At 42.7% G+C, this 9,701-nt stretch overlaps 2 protein-coding genes across 9 annotated transcripts in view; one reads left to right on the top strand and one right to left on the bottom strand.

The window, feature by feature from the left end:
- Positions 1 to 7,268, top strand: part of Npat (nuclear protein, coactivator of histone transcription) — an 81,901-nt gene extending 74,633 nt beyond the window's left edge. For 3 of the 8 annotated variants that reach the window (XM_087212169.1, XM_004856513.4, XM_021237858.2), the window contains one exon: positions 519 to 7,268. The gene's annotated coding sequence lies outside the window, so the exon portion shown is untranslated. The remainder of the gene's footprint in view (positions 1 to 518) is intronic. The other 5 variants (XM_087212174.1, XM_087212172.1, XM_087212173.1 and 2 more) reach the window with 5 other exon arrangements.
- The window catches only part of Acat1 (acetyl-CoA acetyltransferase 1), a 43,968-nt gene that overhangs the window by 20,663 nt on the left and 13,604 nt on the right, over positions 1 to 9,701 (bottom strand). The gene's annotated exons all lie outside the window — the stretch shown is intronic.

Genomic DNA, 9,701 nt, shown 5'->3' with positions numbered 1-9,701 from the left:
GGGCCTATTGCTTCTATATAACCTATTTATCTAAAAAGATGCTACCACATTATCTGTGCTCTAACTTTAAATAAAAAGTACCTACATATAGGATAGGCATGGTGTTGCACACCTGTAATCCCAGCACTCTGGAGGCTGAGTCAGGTGGATCACTGCAAGTTCAAGCTCAGCCTAAATTATATAGCAAGACCCTGTCTCAATACACCAGGGTGTCCTTGCTAAGGTCCTGTAGCTTTCCCCAATGAGAAATGTAATTGTGTTGTATACCTACAATGTACCAATAAAAGAATTTAATTTAAAAAAAAAAAGGTTCCTACATATAGTAAACATGGCTGTCATTACCTCTCAAAACATATTCCCTTTTTTTTTTGTACAGGGGATCCAACTTGGGACCTTTTGCTTGCAAGGCAGGCAGTGGAACCACTGAGCTAAAACCCCAGCCCCATAGTCCCTTCTTACAGGGCTCCAGAAGGTGTAACCCTACAAACTCACAAAGTGACTCCTCTGTTCCCCTCTAGCCAGAACTGATGAGACCAAGAATGGACTGGACTGACTGTAGCCGGCATCTAAGAGACTGGATCAGCTAGGTTGGTGGTGGGAACCTAAGCTGAAGAGTCACAGGAGCTGTGTTCAGAGAACAAGTGAAGGTGGTATACTACCAGAGTCCAAAGAAGACACCTCGGTATTCTCACTCAGGTTCTGGCAAGGCCAGCTGCACCTTATTTCCTGTTCTTGAATGTCCAAGAGTTCTTTTGTACCTCTCCAACAATTTCCCTTTCTGGGCTGGGGGTGGAGTGGAGGGGATGTAGATGTTCGTAGCATGTGTGAAGCCCTGGGTTCAATCCCCAGCACACGTGTGCGCTCATACATGCACACAAGCCTGAGCTAGTCTTGTGAGAGATTGTTGCTTACTTACTAAGCCACTTTTAAGTTTCTAGTGCAGTTTAGCTGAAGGTTCCCTTGATCTCTCCACTTTGCTTTGAATCCTATCTCCAGTTGCCTTTTCAAAGTAGCACGTCTTCAGTCATCATTTCCTCCTCACATCATTTCTCTCTTTTACTTCTAGATCACTCCATAAGCATGGAAAGTCCTCCCATCTGGAAAACAAGGGCCGAGACTGGCAACACAGGCCTGTAAGCCCAGCACTTGGGAGGCAGAGGTTGAAAAACCATGAGTTTGAGGCTAGCCTGGGCTGCCTAGCAAGTTCCTGTCTTACAAAACAAAACAAGTAAAAACAAATGTCCTTTGACCCACATTTCAGCTTAACTTTCACCTCATTTCTTAGTTTACTGTTCAATTCATTCAGAGTGACTTTTGTCTCTGCCACTTTACCACTGTTAGCTCTGATCAAGGTCAACATGTCTGTACAGCAAAATCAAAAAAACTCTTAACAGACTTTGAACCAGTGGTCTGTGAGCTCTGGAGATATCTCTGAAGTCATCAGTGCTAGGTTGAGAACTGTATGGCCTTCACACAAAAAGCCCCAGTGTGAATATTTATTTGTAAGCAAACAACAGTATTTTTATGGAACATATGTAAGCATACATATGACAATATATACTGAACAATAAAGAAAATTTATATACATTTATATATATATATGTATATATAAATGGTTCTCTTCACAATTCTGTGTGCTTCACCATACCAAGAAAAGCCATCAATATTTTTTATATACACACATTGGTACAAATACACACACACACACATATATATACACTAAAAACAAAAAAATACCTCACTATATTTCAACCCTTCAAGCAACACTGAACTCACCTTTCTTCTTTAGGGAGTATACAGAATAGTTAAGAGCCTGGACTTCCAAGCTGACTACTTTCACCCAAGTTATTTGGACTCACTTCACCTTGGGTTTCTCAGACACCCTCCACATATTGTGAGAATGAAATGGGGAAATGAGAATCACTATGGAAACCCTCTCTTACTGGTTTCCATTGTAAGACTATCTTGTGGTTTCCCTCCTGCCTCCCTAGTTATATTCTGTACCTTTAACATTTTACCTTCCCTTTCCCAACCTCCAAATGCTGGAATGCCCAGGACTTTGTTCCAGTCCCTTGATATCCAACTTCACTGCTTCCTTAGATAATCACAATCTGGTCTCAGTGCTTTAAGTGGCATTTATGTGTGGATGGTTTCCAAATTTCTCTCCAGTTTGGACCTCTTAATTGACCACCAGATTCATGTATCCAAGTGCCAACTTTATAGTTTCAGCTGAATGTCTAACTAAGTCACCTGCCTCAATTTCTCCCTGTAGGAAACCAGTTTCTTCTCATTATTCTCTACCTCAGGTACACAAGCCAAAATTACCCTTTATCTCAGTCCCTAAAACCAAAATATTCTATTATAGATATTGTGAGTGCTCTGTCCAAACATACCTAAACTCTTCCATGCTGCTTCCATTTATACTACAGCCACCAAGTCGAAGCCACTCTCTTGCTCCTGTTTTCTACTACTTAATCTTGCTTCCCCTGACTCATCTCCACAGCCTACCCAGTTTTAGATAGTAAAGCAGGTCACATCACTCCCCTGCTTAAAATCCCTTGGTGGTTTTCCATTGATCTTGGAATGATATCCAAACCCTTTCTTTACCTTCTACAAGGCCTTGCAAGATCTGCCCCCTGGGTTCCCTTCCAAACACTTCCCTTCCACATCACTCTTCGTCTGGGCCAGCCACACTAGCTGCCTTTGTCCTGAACCCCGTCCCACCTAAGGATCTGGTCTGTACACTCACCAGCCACTGATGGCTACTATAAAAACACCACTCTGAGCTGGGTGTGGTGGCGCACTCCTGAAACCTGTAAACCCAGCACTCAGGAAGCTGAGGCAGGAGGATGGTCATGAGTTTGAGGCCAACCTGGGTAGCATAGTGAGTTAAAGGCCAGCCTGAACTACATAGCGAGACCCTGTCTCAAAAAACAAAAGTTCAAGTGGCTAATTCTAGGAAGGTGATTGAAGAGGTAGATACAAACAGGAATCTGGACTATTTTAAAGTTAAAAACAGCCATGGGCATCTATTACTGTCTTTTTACAGATGAGGATTCAGAAGCCTCATGGTCAAGCAGCTGCCCACAGTCACATGGCCAGCGAAAGGCAGAGTTGGGCTTCTAAATCCAGACAGTCTGACTCCAGAGCCTGCTCATTTTGGCTTCTACACTACAGTAAATATTTACTTTATTAAAAACAGTAATGAAATTTAAGAACCAAGACAATTACTCTATTCAAAGTATTGCATTGATTTTTAGTCATTATTTGCTTATATCCTTCACTGATCAAGACCATTGACACTAAATTTTTATAGCTCCTTTGTGAACCAACAGAAGACAAAAAATCCACAGGTAACATCTGTGTGTCAAAGGTACTGTAAAAATCAATGCAGTGACCCTTTTCAAGGAAATATTTTAAGAAAAGCAAATAAATCATTTTTAAACTTTTCAACTTCTTAGGATAGAGATTTGCAAAACTCAAAATGCTTTATGCATAGTATCTATAAAAGAAAAATTCCTTTACATAAACCACATCTCAAATTTGCATTTCTTCATGACTTTATGAATGTCTCTGCATATTAATTATGCTAATTTCAGTCAAAGTTTTTCATTTTAGGTATTCGTTTGTTTTATGGATTTCATCTATGAAACTCCTTTGTTAAAATCTTTTTTTTTTTTTTTTTTTGGTACCAGGGATCGAACTTGGGACCTTGAGCTTGAGAGGCTGGCATCGGAACCACTGAGCTAAATCCCCGGCCCTTGTTAAAATCTTGTATGATCACTCTAGTATGTTAAATTTTGACACTGTTGACAAATTGTTGATATCAGTAATCTCTGTATGGGTTGAATTGTTTTTGGGTTTTTTGGGGGGGTTGTTTTGTTTTCATGAGACAGGACCTTGCTTTATAGTTCAGGATGGCCTTGAACTCATTATGTAGCCCAGGCTGGCCTTGAACATGATGATCATCCTGCCTCAGCCTCTCTCAGCTGTACACCTGGCTATACAGGTTAAATTGTGTCCTCCCAAAAAAGAAGCAGCAATAACCCCCAGTACCTCAGAACTTCACTTTGTTTGGAAATAGGGTCTTTACAGAGGTAATCAAGTTAAAATGAGATCATCAAGGGCAGACACAAAAGAGAGTTAAATTATAGAAAAAGAAAACTTGGTGTGGTGGCGCACGCATATAACCCCTGGTGAGTAGGAAGCCCCTAAGGAGGAAGAGGGAGCAGGGCCACGTTGCCACCCCGATAGTCTCCAGACTATAAGAGAGCACACTTCCACCACTTTAAGCTGCCCAATCTGTGATATATGCAGCCCTAGGAAACTAATAAACTTTCCCTCCTGAACAGATTGCTCCTGTAGCATTCAGGGGACACAACACTGCCATGGTTTCCTGAGTCACTGTGCTTTGCCTGTCCCTGAAATGCTCCAGATAAGCTCATGGATGTCACTGCCATCTATGATGACTCCCAAATCCGCCTTTCACCTAGTTCTCTTCTGTATCAGACCGACCCTTTCATCTAAACAGACAACCCCAAAGACAAGTCCAAAATTCAGCTCATCACTTTCTACCCCAAAATCTGTTCCTCAGTGAAAACCTCCCCTGGCCACCAACATGCTCAAGGCTGGGCCCTAAAAATTAGACGTCACTTCTGAGTCTCAGCCCCTCAGAACCGGTCAGTTCAACACATGCTAACATATTCTCATTGCTTGAACCTGTCCACATCTGTGTTAATTACCTCACCACATTACTATCACTACTTGTTTGATTACTGTAACATTCTGACTGTTCCTTTGGCCTGCAGAAAAATAAAGGCCCAGGGACTGAAGCTAGAGAATGTACAGAGAGAGAGGGAAAATAAGAAAGGAGAAAAAAAAAAAAAATGAGTGCATCCACCGGGATTCAACCATGAAAACAAAGAATTCCATGTGAAACAATTTAGTGCAGAGAATAAAATACACAAGTGACAAACAGCTAAGACCAAGGGATAGTCAGTCAATAAGGAAATCAGCAACAGGAAGGCACTGGCACACTTAAGCCGTTAAAGACCAAAAGAAAAAGAATATAAACTGGGCATGGTGGCACGAACCTGTAATCCCAGCACTTGGGAGGCTGAGGAAGGAGAACTACAAGTTTGAGGCCAGCCTGGGCTACATAGCAAGTTCAGGGCAAGCCTGAAATACAAAAGGAGACCCTGTCTCAAAAAAACAAAAACCAAAAAAAGGAGAAGAATATAGAGAAGACCCCAAAGCCAAGGAATCGGAGAGAATAAGGGTGGAGAATGAAATACTTGAAACACAACCTGCAACCATCAGTCCCACAGCCACACAGAATGGGGTGGGTGGGTGGGGGGAACAAGTTTGGGAGCACAGAGCTCAAGAATGACACATTTCAAGAATTTCTGTAAAAGTCTGAGTATTAGAATCAGAATAGATGCTGGGGATGTAGCTTATGTAACTTAGTAGTACAACACCTGCCTAGCACACACAAGGCCCTTGGTTGATTCCTCAGCCCTGCAGGGGGTGGGGTAGAGTGAAACCAGAATAAAACTAGATCAAACCACAGAACCAGAGACTGAAGGACCAGGCAGTCTATAGTGTCAAGTGTAAAAGTTGAGAAGAAAAAAAAACAAAAAGAAAATCACCGATTTTTTTTAGCTGAGTAGCACAAATTTAACTGCAAAGGGTTAAAGAGAAAACGACAAAGTAAATAAAAAGTGATGAGTAGAGACTACTCCTCTGACCAGAGAAAAGTGTTAGAGCTAGAGGGACAACAAACTCCAGTAAAGTCTGTGAAGATTTGTTGCCCATAAGGGAAACCTGTATTTTGAAGGCAAAGATGATTACTTAATTCAAGTAACATCCAATGCATCTGACTGCTAGAGTGCAATAAAATGAACGTGGGCTGATGAAGTAACTCAATGCCTTAGCATGCACTAGGATCAGGGATCAAGCTCCACTCCACTCCCCAAAAAAGAAAAAATGCCACATCATATGCTGTAGAACCTACAGGTTCATTTATTTACTGATTTACTTATTCATTCATTCACTCATTTTTTTTTTTTTTAAGACCCAGGTTCTCACTATTTTGTTTAGACTGGCCCAGAATTCCTGGGATCTAGAGACCCTAACCACTTCACTCAGCTCAAGTTCATTTTTCTCATCTGGAACATGTGTGTTTGATTTTAAGCTCTAAAACATAAGAAGGTTCTGTAATTTGTTTTTTACATACCTAGAGTACTGTATCTAGGTCACCTCATTCACCTAGTCAACTCAAAATAACCTAATTACATTTCTGGGATTTCTTTTGTTTTTGTTTTTTTGGTACTGGGGTTCGAACTCGGGTCCTTGAGCTTCCAAGGCAGGCGGTGGAACCACTGAGCTAAATCCTCGGCCCTCTTTGATTTCTTAAATCATTCCATGAAACTAATACATATGCTGATTAACAACTCATCTTTCCCAGAAATACTCTATTTTATGGAATGAAATGTTGCCCAACGCTAAAATAAAAAAATAAAGCCAATTAAGATCTTTTTAAAAACTGAAAAATACATTTTTTCTGGAAACTTACTCCTTCTGACTTTCCCATTACCTCTGTCACCAGAATTTTTTTTTTATTTATTTATTTTTTAAAATAGGGTCTTAGCAAGTTACCCAGGCTGGCTTTGAACACCTCAGCTCAAGGGATCCTCATGCCCCAAGCTTCTGAGTAGCTAGGACTACAAATCCAGACAACCAAGCTCAGTCCACCCAGTATTAATTTTACATATCTTCTTAATCCATTGGCTTTTCACCCTCATTCCTTAACTGTTGGGAGCAATGCTACATAATTCTAGGGAAAAATCATTTGAGTAGGCCTAGTTCTCCTGCCTACAGGCCAGCAATAACACTCCAAGACATACTTCCATTTTGGCCTCAGGTCACAAGGGAGATCTCAATGATCCTATGATGCTGTAATCCTCCAGGACAAGACCACACCTGTGGGAGACCCCCTGGGAGGAACCAAATCTTCATCTGTGTAGTTCCTGGGAGGAACTAAATCTTCATCTGCATAGTTCCTCATTGTTCTTAGATTTCCACCGCCCCCACCCAGTCTTTTGTTACACCTTGTTCATCCCAATATGATACTGAAATCTACATTATTCATTTGTTACATTTGTTTCTTTGGATGTACTAAATAAAAGGTGCTGCAAGCTAGGGTTTCTTGTCTTTGCCGCCTAGAGCAGCACTGATCAGACCCAAAGCTCAGCTTCTTCTCAGTCTCATTTGTCTACCTTTCCTGTAATTCGCCGTATGCTGCCGTGGCTCGCAGGAGACTAGGACTTACTGCAGAGGTTCTGGTAACATCCCCTTCCCCTGTTCCCTACATTTGGCGCCCAACGTGGATGGAATCGGATCCACAAGTGAACTCGCCTGTGAGACAAACTCGAGTAAAAGAGACAACACACGGATCTCCCAGGACGATTTCCGGACTCGGATGAGGGACACTGGTGCTAAGTGTGTCCAGCTGGGGATAATTTTCTATCTTTGCTGAGTTACAACTATGGGTCACTCTCTGTCAACAGAACAGCATAACTTTGCCAAATTACTTAAGTCGCTGTTAAAGCAAGCTATGTACCCAGTACCTAAGGGTGCTGTGATAGGTTTGTTAAAAGACATACAAATGTATGTCCCATCTTTTCCCCAGGAAGGGACACCTAACTTAATAGCATGGGAACGTGTAGGTACCATTCTCCGTGAGGCTCGGTGAAGGGGTGATCGTCTCCCCCCCCCCCCGAACGCTCCCGACTTGGGCCTTAGTCCACTCTGCTCTCAAATTCTCTCAGTCAGTTCAGGAAACCTCTGCTACCCCTCCCCCCACCAACCTTTCTGTCCAGGCTTCCCCTTGTTTGGCTTCTTCTCCGGTTTGCTTTCATCTCACTGCGGCTTCTGCTCCACCACCACAGTGTGCTGAGGAAGACCCTAACTCTCTAGCCCCTCAGCCATCTCACAAAGGTCTAGCTGCCCCTCTTGTGAAGCCCTCTTCTGGGGCCACTCCCTATCGCCGTACCCTGCAAAAGGCTGTGACATCAGGCAAGATAGTGGGAGACCCTTTGTGCTTTCCTGTCTCAGTTTTGCCTGATCCTGACAACTCAGAGGTGGACATGTATGTTCATGCCTCATTTGATTTTAATATCCTAAAGGACCTCAGGCAGAGTGTGCTAACTAATGGTGTCCAAAGCCCCTATACAGTGGGTTTGTTGGACAATGTACTTCAGACTTATTCTCTGGTTCCTCATGACGTTTTTCACCTTGCAAAAACGTGCCTATCCCCAGCTCAGTATCTCCACTTTGAGGTGGAACTTCGTTCTTTAATCAGGGAACAGGCTCATAAAAATGCTCAGGGAGATGCTCAGTCGAGAGAAGTTACTATCAACATGTTATTGGGCACAGGTGACTTTTCAGATTTAAGCAGGCAGGCCTGTTGCCCAGCATTACTCTTCCGCCAGCTAGAGGACCTCCTGTGGAGGGCTTGGGGTTCTGTGCCAGTTGATGGTGCGCAGACAGAATCTTTCACTCAAATTATGCAAGGGCCAGTGGAGACTTACACGGAATTTGTAGCAAGATTACAACAAAGTGTTAGGAGACAGATTTCTAATTCCCAGGCAGCAGACATCCTGATCTTACAGCTAGCCTATGAAAATGCTAATATGGATTGCAAACAGGCAATAAATCCTGTTCACTCCTCTAAAGATCTTGGAGCATATATTAAGGCATGCCAAAATGTTGGGTCTCCTTCACACAATGTGGCTCTGATGGCTCAAGCCATCTCCCAACATTTACGCGGTACACACAGTGATTTAAAATGTTTCAATTGTGGAAAATTGGGGCATCTCAGAAAAAACTGCAAAATGAAAGGGGCTTTACAAGCTGACCCAGAGCCACTAGGTCAGACATCCAGAGAAAATAAGTTACCACCTAGCCTTTGCCCTCGCTGTCGAAAAGGCATTCACTGGGCTAAAGCCTGCCACTCCAAATATGATAAGGATGGCACACTGCTGTGAGGAAAATGGAAATTGGGCCCAGGAAACTATAGGAGATCGGGGCCAGGAGGCTCCAGTCCCCCTGAATCAGCAGTACCCGGTTCAGACCCATGCACAAGTACAAAATCAGACAGCATGGGTGTCCGGAGGGACATTTCTTCCCTCATCAGGGGAACACTGGGGAGCTCAGGAATAGATCTTCCTGCTGCTCAGAGTTCACCTACTGGGAGGTGAGACTCTGGTATCTGTCCCCACAGGAATTCATGGACCCCCCACCCCCCGGAACCATTGGCTTGATACTTGGAAAATTCTAACTTTGAAAGGCATTACTGTTATTCCAGCTATTGTTGATTCTGATTGTACCTCGGAATTGTGTGTTCCTGTTAGCTCCACAGGACTTTGGGTAATAGAACAAGATTATATTGCACAATTGTTGCTCTTGCCTAAACCACAATTAAATAATGTTAGCCTTAAAAATTCCCAAGAGGGCCCTCAGCCAGAAATTCCTCAAGAAGTTTACTTCACCCAAGAGATTTCCAAAAACTGCCCCATGTGCAAAATTAAATTGAATGGCAAATTCTTTACAGGATTGATAGACACAGGCGCGGATGTGTCCGTGATTGGCACATGTTTTTGGCCATCATCTTGGGGGAAAAAACCAACTAAAACATCTCT

Source organism: Heterocephalus glaber, unplaced genomic scaffold (genome assembly GCF_053883595.1).
Source record: "Heterocephalus glaber isolate CG9 unplaced genomic scaffold, H.glaber_assembly_v1.0 deba00001429, whole genome shotgun sequence".
Taxonomy (NCBI): domain Eukaryota; kingdom Metazoa; phylum Chordata; class Mammalia; order Rodentia; family Bathyergidae; genus Heterocephalus; species Heterocephalus glaber.
This window is presented reverse-complemented; position numbering and strand designations above follow the sequence as displayed.